The sequence below is a fragment of the Anolis sagrei genome, chromosome 3 (genome assembly GCF_037176765.1).
Source record: "Anolis sagrei isolate rAnoSag1 chromosome 3, rAnoSag1.mat, whole genome shotgun sequence".
Taxonomy (NCBI): Eukaryota; Metazoa; Chordata; class Lepidosauria; order Squamata; family Dactyloidae; genus Anolis; species Anolis sagrei.
In genome coordinates, this window is record NC_090023.1 from 201,680,866 (window position 1) to 201,701,663 (window position 20,798).

The following is a 20,798-nucleotide window of genomic DNA, read 5'->3' on the forward strand; positions in this document are numbered from 1 at the left end:
ATATCTCCTTTACAAAAATTCAGCATCACATAACTATTCCCCCTTCCCCTTAAAGCAAGACCCTCTCCTTACCCTACTTAAAAATTGCAAACATTTTTTTCTCCCAAAGCCCTGCAAAATGTGGCATTTTGTTCTCACAGTTCTGTCCCTCAATGACCCCAGATGTACAAAAGTATGACTGAAAAGTTGAGAAATGGCCAAATCTGAAATAGGTTTTGACAAATCATTTCCAGTCATAATAGGACCAACCAGTATAGCCTACGGGGTTATGACAGAAGGACTCAATTCCTTCAAAGTTGTGCATCCCTATCTAAAAGTAATCTTAATGTTACAGGAGGTTCTTTTGAGTGGAAATTTTGGCTCCAGCCTAGCTCTAAACACATCACCTGATAGGACAGATGCCTACTAAAGCATTTGGGTCTCTTTTTAGAAAGAGAAAAACAGGGGGAGAAGGAGAAGAATACAAAGCAAGTGATTATTCTTAAATCCCTCAAGATATTAAGTATTACAGAATTGCATAGTGCTGCTTTAGTCATGGGTGGAGTTATGTAACCCTCTAAATCAGTGTTTATCAACCTGGGGCTCGGGACCCCTGGGGAGGATCGGGAGGGAGGTTCAGAGGGCTCACCAAAGACCATTAGAAAACACAGAGAAGGCTGGAGATCTCTCTGCCTGTCCTTCTCTTCCTTTTTGGAATCAGATGGCGAAATCTCCCACCAAAAGCCCTTCTCCTGCTGTGATTGGCCGGCCTCTCAGCTGGCTTCTCAGCCAAGGTGAGGGCTGTTTCTGAGACTCCAAGTGGGGAGGGGAGAGCGGGCATGCTCAGCGCATGGCAGCATGGTGCACGTGCACAGTTGAGGGAGAGCATGCAAGACCGGAGGGAGGCTCACGCCAATGAGTCCCTTCAAGGCAGGAGAAAAAGCACCCACAGGACATGGGACTCAGAGTGGCCCAGCAGCATCGAGTGTTGCTTGGGTTCACAGTTCTCTCTGGATGTAGGTGAACTATGTCTCCCCTAAATCACTGTCAATTCCTCCCAATTTCCCTACAGTATTTTCTGTTGGTCATGGGGATTCTGTGTGGGAGGTTTGGCCCAATTCTATCATTGGTGGGATTCAAGGGGCTCTTTAATTGTTGGTGAACTATAAATCCCAGCAACTTCAACTCCCAAGTGACAAAATCAATACCCCCCCCCCCCCACCCTACCAGCATTTAAATTTGGGAGTCTCCGGTATTTATGCCAATTTCATTCAGTGAATGAAAATACATCCTGCATATCAGATATGCAGGATGTTATGATTTATAACAGTAGCAAAATTACAATTATGAACAAGCAATGAAAAAAATATGGTTGGGGGTCAGAACAGCATGAGGAAATGCATTAAGAGGTCGCCGCATTAGGAAGGTTGAGAACCACTGCTCTAAATATTCTTATGCTGCCACTCCTAGCATAGGCAGTGGTGAAAAATGTTGGGTGATGTAGTCCATTCCCATCTAGAGAATTACATGGTTCTTATTTAAGTTAAATGCATACACAAGCTATGGGAAATAAAGCATTGCTTGTAGTTATTCTAGCTACCCTATTAACCATTGTAGAAGGTGACTGGGGGTATAAGACAATCCCCAACTTTTCCATCTAAAATTGAGTGTTAAAGATATACTTGCCATATATGACCACCCCCCTTTTTTGTAGTAGCTTGAGAGAGCTTTCTTCTCTCCAAGCGCGAGGGTCGTCTTCTGCCGTAGGCTCATGGCAGGAGAAACCCTGGATAGGCCAGTGGCAGCGGTGGGAACAGCCCAGTGGTCTCCATGGCAAAGCGGTTTGCCACTCCTCCTCCCTCCGCACTCCTCCTCCTCCTTCTGCCACTTCAGGCTTGAGGGTCGTCTTCTGCTGGAGGCTCATGGGGAGGCAGAGCCAGCACTAGGCCGGTAGCAGCAGGAACAACCCAGCGGTCTCCATGGCAAAGTGGCTTGCCACTCCTCCTCCCCGCACCCTCCCTCCCTCTATCCTCCTCCCCCTCCCCCTCCCTCCTTCCTCCTTCCTCCCTCCTCCTCCTCCTCCTCCTCCTCCTCCTCCTCCTCCTCCTCAGGCCATGCCACTCAGGATGCCGAGGGGAGGTGGGTAGCTGCCCTCCCGCTGGAGCTGGGCTCCTGAAGCAGAGCTGATGCTGCACCCCTCTGGCACCGCTTGGCTCCCTCTGTCGGGCTTCAGTCTCCCTGAGGGGCTTCTCCACTCCATTTCCACCTCAGTGGTAGCAGCAGAGAAAGAGGAGGCATTGTGAGGGAGCCACTGTGTGACAGAGAGGAGGAGGAGGAGGAGAAGCCGCCTAGAAGACTTGAGGCTTTTGCTTGGTACTTTTGCCGAAGTAAGCACCCACCCTTTAAACAACATTTGCTCATCCCTTCCAAAATATTTAATATAATAAATTTTATACCCGGCATATTACACGACCCCTGACTTCTGAGAGGATTTTCCAGGGTTTAAAAGTCGTCTTATATGCCGAAAAATACAGTAGTTGAAACAGCTTTGTTCCTTTTTAAGAAATACACAGAAAAGAGCAAAAAATAGCTCAGTTCAATGTTTCATGTTATGCTCATTTCAAAGAAACAAGTAATGCCTTTTGAAAAGTCATTCCCACATGCCCACTGCATAGCCTTACTAGAGTTAAGGTGAAAGGTTAGGATAAACATTAATATAGTTGCGTTCTGGAATTTGTGCCAGAAAGAGCACCAGGCACTCACAATCTTGAAATAAATATTTTTAGATGAATGCCACTGGTCATGTAGTTCAAGGAAGAAGAAAATCCAAATGCTCAGATAATTACACAGAAAGATTTATTTTCCTGAGCCGTAGAAAGAAGGTAATTTGATGTGCACGTGCTTGAAGCAAAGGGCACATTTCACTTTCACACTTACTTGCCGGATAGTTTTCAATCAATAGAAATGCCTAATCCTTTTGTAAATACTGCCCATATCTTGTCTAATTAAAACTTGTCATACTGATTATGATAGTCAGCTAAGGAGTCTTGGAGAATGCACTGGTACGGCAAAAGCTTCCTGGCAAATTCTTCAGCGACACAAAAGATAACAAGATGCTGCTCACAAAACACTTTGCACAAATAATCACTTGAAAATGAACCAGGAGAAACATGATTAGAAAACGTTGATTAACTGAGCCAACTTAATGAGAAATTTGAACATTTGTGTAATTGTACTAGCAGTTTTGGAATGAGTTCTAATTCTAATTTAACTGAAACCATCATTGCATCTCAACTCATAATGTACCCCCTTGGCAACCACAAACTGCATTTGTTCCATCTTTAAGGAGCTGATAAACCTTTCACAGAAGCCAGTAGTGCAATTTTGTCATGTATTTTCATTCATTTTGCTTGATTAGCGGTTTGTCTTTGAGAAATCTGTTGGAAGATTCTAGCTCCCTCTGTTGAGTATTTGATTTTTTTGGAAATGTTGACAGACTTCGAGTATCTCATCTGACTCCTTTCACTGTGTTAAAAAAGAAAACAATTTAATTAAAATAAGGACAATTAATGCCAACACAGCCAGAGACTGCTTGCCCACAGAGGTTTTAGACAGATACGTTCCTAATTGAAAGTAGTTATTCTTACTGTTGTTCTTGCCTTCACTACCTGCTACTCCTTTGCTGAGCTGGAACTTGGAAGCTTCCTCAACTCAAAGTTTTAGAGACCTCACTGCCCTAGTAATAATAATAATAATCATCATCATCCTCTCATCATCATCATCATCATCATCCCCCTATCAGGTGCCGCTTTGTTATTGGTGGGGGGAGGGGTGGATTAACTGCTTCTATGGTGTTGAGAGCTATATTAATGGTAGTTCAAACTACTAGTAGGTTCAACCAAGCCAGAGTGCTCTCAACTGAGAAACAGAACTAAGTGCACCCAACTCATTTAAATAAGTTGAAACAAATCCTAACAGGTCTATACTGTCTCAGTTATTGCCCAGGAATAATAAAGACCACAACGAGTGCTTCTCCTGGGCACCTATCAATAAACAGCTCAGAGGAAGATCTCAGGGGCTCACATGTCTTAACACTAATCCACAGAGCATGGGAAATAAACAAGATGAACTCCAACTTTTAGCACAACACCACAATTATGATGTCATCAGCATCACTGAAACTTGGTGGGATGACTCCTATCGCTGGAATGTAGACATCGAGGGCTATAACCTCTTTCACAGAAACTGAACAATGGGGAGAGGAGGCGAGGTAGCTTTATATGTCAAAAACTGTTATGCTGCAGAATTGATGTAAGACTGCAATCTGGGAAACGATTTTGAGAGCATCTGGATAAGAATCAAGGGAACTGGGACTCAAAAAAATCTCATTGTATGTGTCTACTACAGACCTCCAAGCCAGAATGAAGAACTTGATGAAGCCTTCTGCCAACAGTTGACCAAACAGGCACAAAGATGAGATATAATAGTCAACTATCTCAATATTTGCTGGAAAACAAACTCGGCCAAGAGTACAAAGTCCAAGGAATTCCTCACTTGCTATGCAGACAGTTTTATGGTCCAGAAGGTAGATGAGGCAACAAGGGGATTGGCTACTCTCGATCTCATCCTAACAAACACAGAGGATCTGATCAATGCAATTGAAGTGGTCAGATCCTTAGGGGCTAGTGACCATGTGCTCCTGCAGTTTGAGGTACAAAAGAAGGCTGAAACAAAGACAAGTCAAACCCCATTTTGGACTTTAGGAGAGCTGACTTCCAAAAAATGAAGGAAATACTGAGCAACATTCCATGGACACAGATACTAAAAGGCAAGGGAGTTACAGATGGATGGGATTTTTTTCAAGAGTGAAATACTAAAGGCACAATTGCAAACAGTGCCAACAAAGAGAAAAATAGGACAAGTACTAAGAAGCCAGAATGGATGTCTAAAGAACTTCTAACTGTGCTAAGACTCAAAAGAGACATGCACAAGAAGTGACAAATGGAAGAAATCAACAAAGAAGAATTCAAACAAATAGCCAACTCCTGTAGGGAAAAGCTTTGCAAGGCTAAAGCACAAAACGAGCTCAGGCTTGCCATGGACATTAAAAACAATAAAAAGGTCTTCCTTTCTTACATCAGAACAAAAAGGAAGAATAAGGAGGCAATAGGGCTTCTTCGAGGAGAAAAATGGGGCAATGCTGACAGGGAAAAGGGAAATTATTATTATTATTATTATTATTATTATTATTATTATTATTTTATTTATTTATACCCCGCCACCATCTCCCCCAATAGGGACTCGGGGCGGCTTACATGAGGCCAAGCCCAAACAACATATTACAGCAAAATCAAACCAAAAACATAAGCAACAAGCAAGAACATCATAATTACATAAAAGCATTACAATAAACATAATCACAATGACAATGGGCGGACCACATGTATAGGATAAAATGTTAAAAAAACTTGGGTGAGATAAAAAGAGGAGCAAGTTATTTGCAGGAGGGAGCTTGTAAAAACAGGATTGTGGAACCAAGTTTTCCCACGAGGGGGGGGGCATGTACTCCAGAGACAGAAGCTTGAGGGGAGCAGTAATGTCATATTGTGTACCTACTCACCAAAGGCACAGCAGAAGAGCCAAGTTTTAAGGTTCTTTTTAAAGGTTTCTAGTGTAAGGGCTTTCCTGATCTCTCCAGGTAATGAGTTCCAGAGTCGGGGGGGCACAGAGGAGAAGGCTCTTTCCCTTGTGCCCACAAGACGAACTTGTGAGACTGGCAGGGGCAAAAGGAGAGCCTCTCCCGAAGATCAAAGGGACCGGATTTGTTCATGGAGAGAGATATGGTCACAAAGGTAGGCGAGTCCCAAACCGTTTAGGGCTTTATAGGTGATAACCTGCATCTTGAATTGGGCCCGGAAAATAAACAGCAGCCAGTGGAGCTCCTTAAACAGGGGGGGTCGACCGTTCCCTGTAACTGGCCCCAGTTATTAATCTGGCTGCCAAACGTTGGATAAGTTGTAGTTTCCGGGCCATCTTCAAGGGTAGCCCCACATAGAGTGCATTGCAATAATCCAGTCTAGAGGTAACTAAGGCATGGACCACCATGGTCAAGTCAGACTTCATGAGGTAAGGTCGCAGTTGGCACACGAGTTTTAATTGTGCGAAGGACTCCCCGGCCACCGCTAACAAAGTTAGAACCTTGGGCAAAGTTAGTTATAGTGTTTCATTGATAGTTCTCCAACATCTATCACCCATGCTGCTACCCATTCCCAGGTATTGGTATTTGTTAACCCTTCTGCTAACCAACTGCGGTATAGATAAGGAGTGGAGTGGACTAGAGAGTCCCGGAAACAACATAGTTGGGGCAAGAAATGAATGGAAGGAAAAACTATGGCGAATTGATCCTGCAATAAATCAGATAATCAGCAGTGAAGCATGGGTTGAAGCTATGGATGTTGATTGCGTCATGGAGGAGGGAGGGTGTTCCGTCAGCCGTGGAGCCCCCATAGAAGTCGTGGTGGGGAGGGGGAGATACGGGAAAGGGAGACCTTCAATTCGGCCTAGGGAGCGTGGATCAACATTAGTAATTCCTAACCGGTCTCCTGATGTGGTAAGTTGGTGTAACCAGGATGGCGGTCCCTCCGAATTGAAAGTGGTGCTGTTGAACGCCAGATCTGTCAATGGTAAAACAGCTTTCATCCAGGATTTAATCCTGGATGAACGGGCAGATCTGGCGTGCATCACAGAGACCTGGCTGGACGAAGCTGGAGGCGTGAATTTAACCCAGCTTTGCCCACCAGGTTTCTCTGTGCAGCACCAACCGAGATCCGGAGGGCGGGGAGGCGGAGTTGCAGTGGTCTATAGAGATTCCATTCTTCTGACCAGGGGCCCCATCCCGCAGTCAACAAATTTTGAATGCGTCCACCTGAGGGTGGGTGACCGGGACAGAATAGGGATTCTGTTAGTGTACCGTCCACCTCGCTGCACTACAGTCTCCCTGCCTGAGCTAGCGGGAGTGGTCTCGGACCTGGCATTGGAGTCCCAATGGCTGCTTGTGCTGGGGGACTTCAATGTCCATGCCGAGGCCGCTTTATCGGGAGCGGCTCAGGACTTCATGTCTACCATGGCAACCATGGGGCTGTCCCAACAGGTATCTGGCCCCACCCACAGTGCTGGACACACATTGGACTTGGTTTTCTGCCAGGGATGGGAGGAAGGTGGCGGTGTTGAGGAGTTGTCCATCTCTCCGTTGCCATGGACCGACCACCACCTGGTCAGCTTTAGATGCACTGCACCCCCTAACCTCTGCAGAGGTGGAGGACCCATTAAGTTGGTCCGCCCCAGAAGGCTTATGGATCCGGATGGATTCCTGACGGCTCTTGGGGAATTTCCAGCCTCCTCGGTTGGTGATCCTGTTGATGCCCTGGTCGCTCTCTGGAACGGGGAGATGGCTAGGGCAATAGATACGATCGCTCCAAAACGTCCCCTCTCAAGTAGCCGAGCTAAACCAGCTCCTTGGTTTACTGAGGAGCTGGCAGCGTTGAAGCAAAGGAAGAGGGAACTAAAGAGCGTGTGGCGTTCGGATCCGAGCGAGCCAAATCGAACACGGTTTGTGTCCTTTTTAAGGGCATATGCCGCGGCAATAAAAGCCGCAAAGAAGACTTCCTTTGCAGCCACTATTGCGTCTGCAAAGAACCGTCCAGCCGAACGGTTCCGAGTTGTCAGAGGCCTTTTAAAACCCACCATGCAGGATGGGTGCCCTGATGACTCGGCAGCTCGCTGTGAAGCCTTTGCTCAGTTCTTTGCAGACAAAGTCGCTTTGATCCGCTCTGGTATGGATACCATATTAACGGCAGTCTCTGAGGATGTAACACGAGCATCTGCTTGTCTGGTTTTGATGGATTCATTTCAATTGGTGCAACCCGAGGATGTGGACAAGGTGCTTGGAGGAATGAGAGCTACCACATGCATCCTAGACCCCTTCCCATCCTGGCTTCTAAAGGAGGCCAGAGGGGGATTGGCCGAGTGGGTGAAGGTTGTGGTTAATGCCTCCCTTCGGGAAGGCAAAATTCCAGCCAGTTTAAAACAAGCTGTAATAAAACCGCTGTTGAAAAAACCATCACTGGACCCCACTCAATTCGTCAACTATCGGCCTGTTTCCAATCTCCCATTCTTGGGCAAAGTCCTGGAACGTGTGGTGGCCTCACAACTCCAGGCATTCTTGGTAGACATGGATTATCTGGATCCGGCACAGTCTGGCTTCAGGCCGGGACATGGTACCGAGACAGCCTTGGTCGCCTTAGTGGATGATCTGCGCCGGGAGCTCGACAGGGGGAGTGTGTCCCTGTTTGTGCTGCTGGACCTCTCAGCGGCCTTCGATACCGTCGACCACGGTATCCTTCTGAGACGCCTCGCGGGGATGGGTCTTGGAGGTACTGTTTTACAGTGGATCCGCTCATTCCTGGAAGGTCGGTCTCAGAAGGTGTTACTGGGAGACTCCTGTTCAACCCCACAACCTTTGTCTTGTGGGGTTCCTCAGGGTTCAATACTGTCTCCCATGTTGTTTAACATATACATGAAGCCGCTGGGTGAGATCATCCGGAGTTTCGGAGTGCGATGTTATCTGTACACGGATGATGTCCAACTCTGTCACTCCTTTCCACCTGCTACTAAGGAGGCTGTCGAGGTCCTGAACCGGTGCTTGGCCACTGTGACGGTCTGGATGAGGGCGAACAAATTGAAACTGAATCCAGACAAGACAGAAGTACTCCTGGTCAGTCGTAAGGCTGAACAGGGTATAGGGTTACAGCCTGTGTTGGATGGGGTCGCACTCCCCCTGAAGAAGCAGGTTCGCAGTTTGGGTGTGATCCTGGACTCACAGCTGAGCCTGGAACCTCAGGTTTCGGCGGTGACCGGGGAGCATTCGCACAGCTAAAACTTGTGCGCCAACTGCGCCCGTACCTTGGGAAGTCTGACTTGGCCACGGTAGTCCACGCTCTGGTTACATCCCGTCTAGACTACTGCAACGCTCTCTACGTGGGGTTGCCTTTGTAGACGGCCTGGAAGCTCCAGCTAGTCCAACGCTGGGCAGCCATGATACTAACAGGAGCGGAGCGCAGGGAGCATACAACTCCTCTGCTGCACCAGCTCCACTGGCTACCCATTTGCTACTGGGCTCAATTCAAAGTGCTGGCGTTGGCCTATAAAGCCCTAAACGGTTCTGGCCCAAGTTACCTATTCGAATGTATCTCTGCCTATCAGCCCGCCAGGACCCTCAGATCTTCTGGGGAGGCCCTGCTCTCTATTCCGCCTGCTTCACAGGTGCGGCTGGCGGGGACGAGAGACAGGGCCTTTTCTGTGGTGGCCCCTCGGCTGTGGAACGCCCTCCCCATGGAGGTAAGATCAGCCCCCTCGCTGATGGTGTTTCGTAGAAGATTAAAAACCTGGATGTTTGAACGAGCATTCGATTAAACAGTGCAACCAATGTGATGATTACAGGAATTGGAAAATCGGACAACGAATTGGATCATGATTTTAGTTATGAGATGTATGGTGTTGTTTATTGTTACATTAATATTGTATTTTATGCCTTTGTGGTTTTACATTGTATATTGTTGTGGATTTTATCTTGTTGTAAACCGCGTTGAGTCGCAGGTCAGGCTGAGAAACGGCGGTATACAAGTATAATAAATAAATAAATAAATAACACCTGCGCATCAAGAGTCAGACTCCAAGGAAGCATTGAATGTTTGCCTTGTATCTGTATATGTCTGAATATGCTGGATTCCACCTTGAGTCCCTTCGAGGAGATAGGGCAGAATACAAATAAAGTGTTGTTGTTGTTCTTCTTGCTGTTGTTGTTTAATTTACCCTAAAGGCACCAGATCCCATTCCCAGTTTTGAAACCTATCAGCCCTGGATAGTACTTGAATAGGAGACTGGCAACAATTACCCCTTCTGTCAAAAATCAACACATAACTTGAAGCCACATATGCACACAAAAGATATCTAGACAGAGAGCAACACACAATTCAAAATACTGAATCATTTACAGGCAGTGACATGATTTGGTTTTCTCATTTGACCTGAAGACCCATTTCCTTGACTTCGATTTGGCATTATGACATAACTGACACCCAAGTTAAAAACTAACATTGGGAAAAACAGCTTGGCTATAACTTTAAAAATTAGCTTATTTTACTTTTTGCAAAAACTTTACATTTTTAACAGGAAATGCCAATTACTGTAAGCTTTATAGCAGCAATTAGTACCAATTAAGAGGCAACACTAGCAGGATCCTTTAGAGGATTTTTAGAGTAATTTTGTTTATTTTGTATTTTATTTGTTTAAAATTACATTAAATGAACACAATTATTTAGAAAACCACTGGTTTAGAAATTTTTCCTTTGTTGGTGGTACAAAGTCTTTATACCAGGCATAGACCACATTACTTCTGCAGTTCCCATGTGTGACCCTGATCCTTTCTTTTCTTACACCACCCAAATTATTTCCAGCTGCAAATGACAAATTACATAACTGCAGTTCATCAGCCAGACTTAACAGCCTAAGAGGGAAATAGGGCAACATATATTGTACTATTGCCCAGCTAAATGCTGGACATACTACATAAAGGCATACCTGGCCATCTTTGGCCAAAAACAAAGGACAAGTGGGTGGGAGGAGAAGGAGAGAATGCTTCAGGAAAGCAGATGCAGTCCCAGATATTTAGAAATTTCTCTCCTGACCTTTTCCACTGTTGACCTTTACCTTCAACTGGAAAAAAAGTTGTTAAAACCTTTACAGTGTCCATATACACATCAAAGAAGACAGAGTATCAACAAACTGAAAATCTCACTCCTAATCAAACTGTGTCCAAGAACGCCATGTAGAGGATTTCAACAATAAAGCAGAGAGTTATGTAGAGATGTGCAAATGTTAGCTGATGACAAACATAGTACACAACCCTGTCCAAGTTGCTATTATTTTAAAAAAGCTAGAATGGTGGGAGGACTTTTTAAATTGTTTTGTTTGCAAAGACTGTTGCATGAACTGTCCTTGCAAACCTTAAATCCCACTAGTAATCACAATGTGCCAAGTTGTCTCTTTGTCTTCAAAGAGAGGAAGATACATGGCTAGAAGTCATAAGGATATCTAGTCCATTTATATTTTGTAATCATGATCAAACAGGATAATGCATTTAATTTAAAAGAGGATTGTAAATATAGTCTTACTAAGATATCTTTAAGTATTGGGCTGGGAAAGGCGATCGGAACACCTTAACTATATTTGATCCCATATCAAGAGTCTATGCTGTCTTTTCAGACCTACATGTTTTAAAAGGGGGAAAATACATTCAAGGCAGTAAATCATTTGGTATTTCCCATTTGTCCTTGTAATACTGTGGCTCTTGATGAAGATGTTGGTATTGTCGCCATAACCTTGTGCAGCTCACAAGTAGTGTACATATTTTATAAATAGTTATAAAGATTGTCTAGACTAGCCCTTGGACCTGAATGGGAATATTGAAAATAATGTGTGTAGCAATCTTTCAAATACTTGCCTGTGATTTATCTCTGCATATTGGTTGTTGCTGTTATTTGACATCAGATCAGCTTTGACACATGGTGACCCTATGGACAAGAAACCTCTAGAGCTCAAATCATCAACAGATCTATTCAGGTTCTGCAAATTCAAGACCATGGCTTCCTTGATTAAATCAAGCCACCTGTAGCACAATTTCTCTTTTAGTAATGCCTTTCACTTTTACAAGCATTATAACCTTCTCCAATGAATCATGTTGTCTCTTGATATATCCAGAGCGTAATTGTTTGATCATTTTAGTGAGAGTTCAGGGTTAATTTCCTCTCAAACCCATTTATTTGTCTTTTCGGGAATTGATAACTTATAGAATTTTCCCCCAGCAACAGATTTCAGATGAAATGACTTCTTCTGTCAGCTTTCTTCATATCCACACATAGAAATCAGAAATAATATGGCATGGATAAGTATGACATTTGTCTTTAATAATGTAGCTTTATATTTTACAATCTCTTTGAATTTCATTAAGGAATTATGCCTGTTAGTTTATTATGTAATTTTAAAGAAACAGGAGAGAATAACCATAACCCCTGTGACACCAGATGGTAATCCTTAGCTCAAGTATTTCCCAATTCAAGCAATAGGGCTACATTGGTTTCAGCCTTATTGATTGTATGCTTAGTGCTATTACAAAAACCAATTCAAAATGATGTAATTAATTACTATTATATTTATTTATTTATTTATTTATTATTTACTACATTTATATACCGCTTTTCTCCCCCTGAGGGAACTCAAAGCGGTTTCCAACATTATAAAGGCAAAATTCAATGCTGTATATACATATGAAAACCAAAAGATAATAGCAAGATAATAACACCTAACTATAAATTAACCTAACCAAATTAAAACATAAACTTAAAAGAATATTTAGACATAAAGCAGAAAAAATAAACATCAATAATATAATAACATTTATATTAAAACCCACCAATAAACAACACAATTAAAAAAGTTATTAAAATCATGCCATCCAAAATCTAGTCCGTAGACTTTCCATTGGTTCATTCACTATTCCTTATTATCTTATTGCATTATGAGCTTTGCTGTTCGAAAGCTTGGTCACATAACCACATTTTAAATTTCTTCCTGAATGTCAGAGGGGAGGGGGCTGCTCAAATTTCACTAGGGAGGGAGTTCCACAGTGAAGGGGCCATCACTGAGAAGGCTCTGTCTCACATCCCCACCAGTCATGTTTACGATGAAGGTGGAATTGAGAGCAGGGCCTCTCCAGAAGATCTTAACCTCTGAGATGGATCATAGAAGGAGATATGTTCAGACAGGTAAGCTGAGCCGAAACTGCTTAGGGTTTTAAAGATTAAAGCCAGCACTTTGAATTGTGCTTGGTAGCAGACTGGCAGCCAGTGGAGCTGGCATAACAAGGGAGTAGTATGCCCCCTGTACTCTGCCCCGGCTATAAATCTGGCTGCCGCCCGTTGGACCACTTAAAGCTTCCAAACAGTCTTCAAAGGCAACCCCACTTAGAGTACGTTTCAGTAGTCTATCCTTGATGTAACAAGAGCATGGACAACCGTGGCCAGGTCAGACTTCCCAAGGTACAGGTGCAACTGGCACACAAATTTTAATTGTGCAAAAGTTCCCCTGGCCATCGCCATGACCTAGGGCTCCAGGCTCCACAATGACTCCAGGAGATTCATATGGTAACTAATTAGCTACTATATACCACTATATAGTAATTAATTTGATATTATCTCTAATAAATATTAATAGCTCCAGAGTCCAAATCATTGGAGTTTTGAGCTTTCCATCAGTTGCTATGATCACCTGCATGTGTTCACTATAAGGTCAATGCTGCAGCCACAAATGTTTGTGTAGATTTATCAGCAGCACACAAAATAATTTTTTTTCTGCAATCATCATTTCCAATCATCCATTCAGTACACACACAAAAAGGCAATCTACACAATGTATGTTTTTCATAAGGTGCCATTATTTCCCAACTTATATAAAAATGATGTGATGTGTGGAATTAGTTACACAACAAAGAGGCCAAGTTCAAAATGACCCTTATTAGAATGTATATTTGAAACATACACAAAGCTGAGGGCAAGGATGGTATCAGAATGCCGTAATTTCTAGAGTCTATGTATTTATTTTCAGTGAGACACAATATAATTTTCATCAGCCCTTTTTGAGTTTTATTCCACATCCATTCAAGACATTTTATCATACTGCTCATGTTACTGCGGTTCAATTCCATTGCAAGAACAGTAAGGAAATGGTGGAGAAATAAGACAAAGGAGGTTTATTTTCATTGAAAAAGAAACTGAAGGCAAACATCACAATCATGTACAGGCAGTCTCCCAGTTGCAAACATCCAACTTACAAACTACTGATAATTAAGAATGGGGGGTGAGACAACAGGAAGTGAGTGCAATCTAGGGAGGGAAATGCAGTTCTGAAAGAGTTATAATGGAGGGAAAGTGTGTTTTTTCACCAACCCTTGTTTCCACAACAAGCTATTGTTTTTTCTCAAAATCCAACTTTCACAAAGATAGAAAGTGAGGTGAAATCTTCTGAACAGGGGCACAGACAGCAAAACAAAAAACACGAAGATGTTAACCCTTCCCTATGCTGTCCAAAGCTTATATATATATTAACTTGGTGCCCCGTCGCTGCCCGGGTTATTTGAGAAGGCATTGTTTGTCTGTGCTCCAAGTTGAGTCTAGATCCAATGTTGGCTGTGTTCAGTGGGTGCAGGTGAACTATAATTCCCATATGAAAGTCCCATCATCCATAATGACTCCTCCTCCAAACCACACCAGGATGTAGAGTGGGTCATGGGCACTCTGTGTGCCAGGTTTGGTCTAGACCTGTTATTGGTGGGCATCACAGTGGTCTGTGGGATGTGCAGATCCCATCATCCATTGTCCATCCTCCCCCAAACTGCATCAGGGCATATAGGAGGGTCATAGGAGTTATGTGTGCCAAAATTGGTCCAGGTCTGTCACTTGTGCAGGTTGCAGTGGCCTGTGGAAGCGGGAGCCAATCAGAAAGCTGCCACATACACACATACCCACATACATACAAACATTGACTTTTATTTTATATAGTTACACTTTTAAAATGTACCTGTACTGACTTACATACACATTCAACTTGAGAACAAACCTATAGAACTTCTTTTGTTTGTAACTTGGGGACTGCCTGTATATACAGCTAGTACCAGCAGGAAAACTGATAGCAAAGCTCCACCCTTCATCTAGTTTGTCCCAAAGGCTCCAAACTACTGTGCTCCACCCCTAACAATCTGAGATATTATCTCTTCCCATTCCCTTAGCCCAAGAATTACCAGTGGTAAAGACGATTCATTCAATTATGGAGCTGGTCACTGGTCTTAGTTGTCTGCCCATTTATGCATTGACATGGGTATCTGCACTGTCATGATGACTCCTGTGAAGTAAACAGAAGTGTTTGTGTATTAGCACATGAGCTGATATACAGTGGCTTCCTGTGTTCCTAAATCCTACAATTAAAATTGTAATAACACAATTACACCCCACAGCAACAAAGTGTAGCATCTTATTTCCTGCCCACTTTGGACTAAGATCAAACATACTTTCCCTCTTCACTCCTCTTTAATGGATGAAGAACAACATACCTCAAACTAATTACACATCAAACTGCAGTAATTATCATTACAAATTAGCTACTAAATGATTCAGAAATTTTAAAGTGAGAAAATGACCTTTGTGCATTGTGTTTGGCAGTAATAAATTGGATGCCTTCATTATGAGAAAAGCATTACGTGATCTTCTTCAGCTTCAGATGAGTGTAATGTCTCATTAAAACAATCTGTATTACAAAACCACCTTGGTCTAGGCACACTCTTCCAAGCATAGCTCAGGAGGACACTTAGGGGAGGACATTTTGGCAAATTGCAGTGCATCGTACACCGGCTTCCATGCTCACTCAGGGGAATCACTTTCCATCATCTTGTGAACCATGACAACACTTTTGGCAGGAGAGATGCTGAAGAAAAACGTGGTTTGGATGTTCATCATTAGATAAAATTTAACATAGCATTGTTTGATAAATATGTATACATATACCCCATAGATGCAAATGTATACTGAATCATTCATTCACTTTGTGGACAATTACACAGTTTTGATTTTTGGGGTAACAGTTTTCCTTCACAAAGTTTAGCCAACCATGCTTATAATGGAGAATCTAAACTGCAGAGAAGTATAACATATGAGCATCATTTCAACGATCCGTCTCTCCCTCCTGCTGCTAGATTAATGCTAGTGCTATCATAAGGACTTTCAACATTGAGTTTCTGTTTGAAGAGGTGCCCTTCACAAGTGGCCTTCAGCTATACCGGAGCAGCCTTTTCATTGTGCAATCACATGGAGCTGAATCCAGGGATGAAGGATGACACCAAAGCGTGGTAACGTGGCTTTTTTAGCTCCCCAAATCCCCAACTAGCACAACCAGGCTCCTATTCGTTTTGCAGTACAAAACAGAACATTTACAAGCTTTCTAATGCTCTAACATTGATGGGACACATGTCTACTTTCTGCATAGAACTGGCACTTATTTTGTAATAAAGAAGACTCTCAAACCAACCCTGAAATTACATAATTCACATTGCTTTCTATAGTGTTTTGTGAATTCCATTCCTCGCCTGAGAGCTGCGTTTGGAGAATACCAAAGTCAACTTATGCTTCTATGTAAGACATCTTGTTTTCCTCTTTTCTCAATATTTGCTGTCTAGAATTAATTCCTGGCCTTGGATTGTGGTCTGTTAGCTAGGCTATCATTCTTCTCTGAACAATAAACTCCAACTGGTGAGCATCGCAGAACACTGTGGATGTCAAAAGAGATAGATTCATGCCAGCTGGTGGCCTCTTCCTTCTGCTGTTCCCTGGTTTTATAATAAATGCAACAAAATTACCGCAGTGCTATTGCAGCTGAATAGCAATTTGCATATGCTTTTTCAAAACATTTGGCAAACTCTCTTGCACACATGTAACTGACTATGACATGCCAACATACTGTAATTTTAGTGCCACCAGACCAACTAAAATTGTAGTACTGCATTCCATTATTATGACAATAAATATGAGACCGTACCTTCTATAGCATATATTTTTTTAAAATGCTTAATAGATTTATCTGAAACTTGACAGTCTTGGAAAGGTCAGCCTGAGAGAGATTTGTGCCATTATGAATGAATAGAGGGTAAGAAATGTCTATGGACAACTGCCTTTTCCATATCTGACAGGTAGTTTTTCCTGGGGTTAAATTTGCTGACTGGTTTTCCCGTTTGTACCATGTATTTTGTACCACGTACCATAGGAGCCCCCGGTGGCGCAGTGGGTTAAAGCACTGAGCTGCTGAGCTTGTTGACCGAAAGGTCGCAGGTTCAAATCCGGGGAGCAGTGTGAGCTTCCGCTGTCAGCCCCAGCTTCTGCCAACCTAGCAGTTCGAAAACATGCAAATGTAAGTAGATCAATAGGTACCGCTCCAGCGGGAAGGTAACGGTGCTCCATGCAGTCATGCCAACCACATGACCTTGGAGGTGTCTATGGACAACGCCAGCTCTTTGGCTTAGAAATGGAGATGAGTACCACACCCCAGAGTTGGATACGACTGGACTTCATGTCAGGGGAAAACCTTTACCTTTACCTACCATGTATTTGGCAGTGAATCATAAGAAGATCTAGTATGTGTTACAAAATGTAGTATTTATTTAAATGTGGTTTATTTTCCAGGTCATTTTAGGCTATGGAACTTATTGAGTTGGTATTGCACACACGCAAATATGTTGCAGATCTACAGAACCCTACAAGGGAGATACTAAGAGTTATGGAATATAAATTAAAAAGTGATATACCACTTCATCAGATGGGGTGATTTTAGCTTTCTAGGATACTTTTACCACATCTGGGGGATAGAGGCCAACACCGAGGCCACATCCCCAACCAGAGTGAAAGCATCTTTTGACACATTCCCTGGCAATACAGGAGGCTTTTTGTGCTGTGCCAGCTCTAATGGAGCCGGCACGGGGCTTTTCCTCAATAGTGACACCTTCCCCATGTGATAGAGAAAGCATTGCGAAAAGGGAGCTGCACACAGGGCAACAGATTCACCTTGCTACTCCTTCTTTCCTCCCCCTGGGTCACTTCACCAGGGCGTTATTGATGAGATTGATAGGTAGGTAGTGGTGAAATGGTTGAAGATGCAGTGTAGGAGACCCCAACTTGAGATGGAAAACCCAGTTTTTGAAAGAAATCTGAAATGAAGAATTTCTGGCCCCAAAATACCACGGAGGTGCACTAGAGGACTAAAAGATGCCTAGGAGGGATTCTTTTGTTGGATGTGGATAAATCAAACAGTAGATGTCAGTCCCATGGGTCGTATTGCATTGAATTATGTACTTGAGATGGCATCTAGTGCAGTAGAATCAGAAAGCACAACTTCTTTCATTGCTTTAGTGCAGTGGTTCCCAACCTTTGGTTCTCCAGGTGTTTTAGACTTCAGGTTCCAGAAATCCCAGCCAGCTAACCAACTGTTAGGAATTGTGGGAACTGAAGTCCAAAACACCTGGAGGACCAAAGGTTGAGAACCACTACTTTAGTGAATGGGGCTAATTCCATAGTTGCAACCCCTGCCTCTGCCATGGAAGCAAGCACAGGTAATGCCACTAAGTCTTCTTCCCGTTTCTCAAGTGGCAGGAAATATGTCCATCACCACCATTTCTATCATTGTCAGTTCTACTTCAGAGAGGAAGATGCAGCAGGCACCCTCATTAGACCAACTTCTTTATTTTGCCTGCATGTCCTTTTTATCTATACTTTTCAACAATTCATTTTTCGATGTCCACTGTTTCAATAAATTGAAATTACAGCCATATTCTACACCTTCAACCCCAAGTCTGCTTTTTCAACTGCTGGGTTTTTGTTTTGTTTTTTGACACATTGTTTTGTTTTGTCTTACTCAACTCGGCACCAGGGCTTAGCCTTGCATTTGCATGCTTAAAAAGAAAGGATTCCACTTTTCAACTGATTCCATTTCCTGAGAGTGGTCCAGTCCATAACTGGACTGCTTCTCTTTTTCTGGAGTACCACATTCTCTGCCTTTTCCAGTCCAGGTGAGAGTAAGGCAATATATGAGTAGGGCAATATAAAGAAGTACTTTCTACCTAGGCAATAGAAAGCTCAAGCTACCCTCGCTCAGAATCATAGAGTTGGAAGAGATCACATGGATCATCTAGTCCAACCTCCTTCCAGGCAGGAAAAGCATTATCAAAGTACCCCTGACAGAAAGCCATCCAGCCTCTTTTAAAAGCCTCCAAAGAAGGCACTTCCATCCGGGGCAGTGATTTCCACTGTTGAACAGCTCTTACAGTCAGGAAGTTCTTCCTAACGTTCAAGTGGAATCTCCTTTCTTGTAATTTGAACCCTAGTCCTAGTCTTCAGGGCAGCAAAAACAAGCTTGCTCCTTCTTCATCATGACATCCTTTCAAATATTTGTATATGGCCACCATCCCATGATATAAAACTACTTCCAGTGGGGCTCCGTGGCACAATTGAAGTAGGACCATTGTATTCTGCTACGGGAGGCTTTCTGTGTTGCATAAGCAACAACAAGGAGAAGCCAGGCAGCAGATGCTTTCTCCCCCCCCCCCCCCCCCCACGCCCACTGGGATGGGATAAGGGGAAAGCATGGTGAATCCCATAGTTAATGTGATGAGGTCCTAAGACTCCAAGATCTCTTTCAGATGTACTGTTGTCTAGCCAGGCATCACCCATCCTGTATCTTTGCATTTAATTTTTTTGCCTAAATGTAGTATCTTACATTTCTCCCTGTTGGAAATCATTTTGTTAGTTTTGGCACAGCTCTCTAATTTGATATGTTCCTTTCGAATTCTGATCCTGTCTTCTGGAGTATTAATTTGGTGCATGTTGCAAACTTGATAAGCATGCCCTCTAAACCTTCAACCAAGTCTTTAATAAAGGTTTTGAACAGCACCGGGTCCAGGACCAAACCCTGCAACACTGCACCAATCACTTCTTTTCAGGATCAAGAGGAACCATTGGTGAGCACTCATTGGATTCGATCACTTAACCAATTATAGAGCCACCTAATAGTGGTATTGTCTTGCCCACATTATATTAATTTATTTGAAAGAAAGCAATGCATTCCCTGCATCTACCAAGCTTGCAACTCCATTAAAAAAAGAGATAATATTAGTCTGACCTGTCTTGTTTTCGAGAAATCCATGTTGACTTTTAGTGATCATAACAACATTCTTTCCTAAGCGATCACAAACTGCCTCCTTAATGATCTGCTCCAGAATCTTTCCTGGTATTAATGTCAGGCTTGTGACATACATGAAAAAGCTAGTAAAACTAAAATGCTCCTCATGGCAAAAGGCACTCTGAACTGTGTTAGTGAAAGAGAAGTTTCAGTTAAAAGAAAATACACAACAAAGCTTGACACCACATAATCTACCTTTTTAAAAGATCTTCAGCAACTTTGGCTCTGTTTTGAATTTGCAAGACGGACAATAAATTTGTTTTAGGAGCAGGACAGTATGACCTTACATTCATCCAGGACTGATAGGTGTTTTCTTCAGGATGACCTCCAGACTGTTAGTACTATAGGATGGAGCTGAAAAAGTAAATGACTGCAGTCAAGGAGATGGCACGGGAAAGACTCAAACATGACTCAGTGGCTGAAGTTAATATACAAACCAGGTTAAATGGAAATAATGAAACTGAGACCTCTGAACAAAGCTTCAGGACCAACACCGTTATCTTGGAACTTTATCACATCAGTTTGTTGTCTCATAGCAATTGTGCTGTTTATGAAAATAGAAACATACCAGTATTGATATGATCATTTTCACACCTTGCTGCAATTACACTACATTAGTATTTCTAATGACATGAATTTCTGTGATATTCTTCCACCCAGCCTCACTTTATATGGATGTTTGCTCTACAGAACTCATGCATGCTGTGTTTTTTCCCTTATTTTGCCACAACTCTGTAAATATTCATTTAATTTCAATACAATACAATATTTATTACAGTCACTGACCAGCACGAAGCGGGGCACAAGTGCCCTGGGAAGGAAAACACAGCTCCCCAGTGAAGCAGTTATTTAAAAACAGATTCGAAAACAGTCTAAAATCACAGTTTAAAAACGCAGGTTAATGTAACAGGTATGGAACTGAGAGGGGAAAG

At 42.9% G+C, this 20,798-nt stretch overlaps 1 long non-coding RNA gene across 1 annotated transcript; it reads right to left on the reverse strand.

Annotated features, from left to right (window-relative positions):
- Positions 1-2,827: 2,827 nt before the first annotated feature.
- LOC132769894 (uncharacterized) lies at positions 2,828-20,241 on the reverse strand. Its single transcript, XR_009630935.2, has 3 exons — positions 20,154-20,241; positions 14,891-14,991; positions 2,828-3,504 (listed from the first exon to the last, which is right to left on the reverse strand). It is a non-coding gene; the product is annotated as an uncharacterized lncRNA (long non-coding RNA).
- Positions 20,242-20,798: the final 557 nt, after the last annotated feature.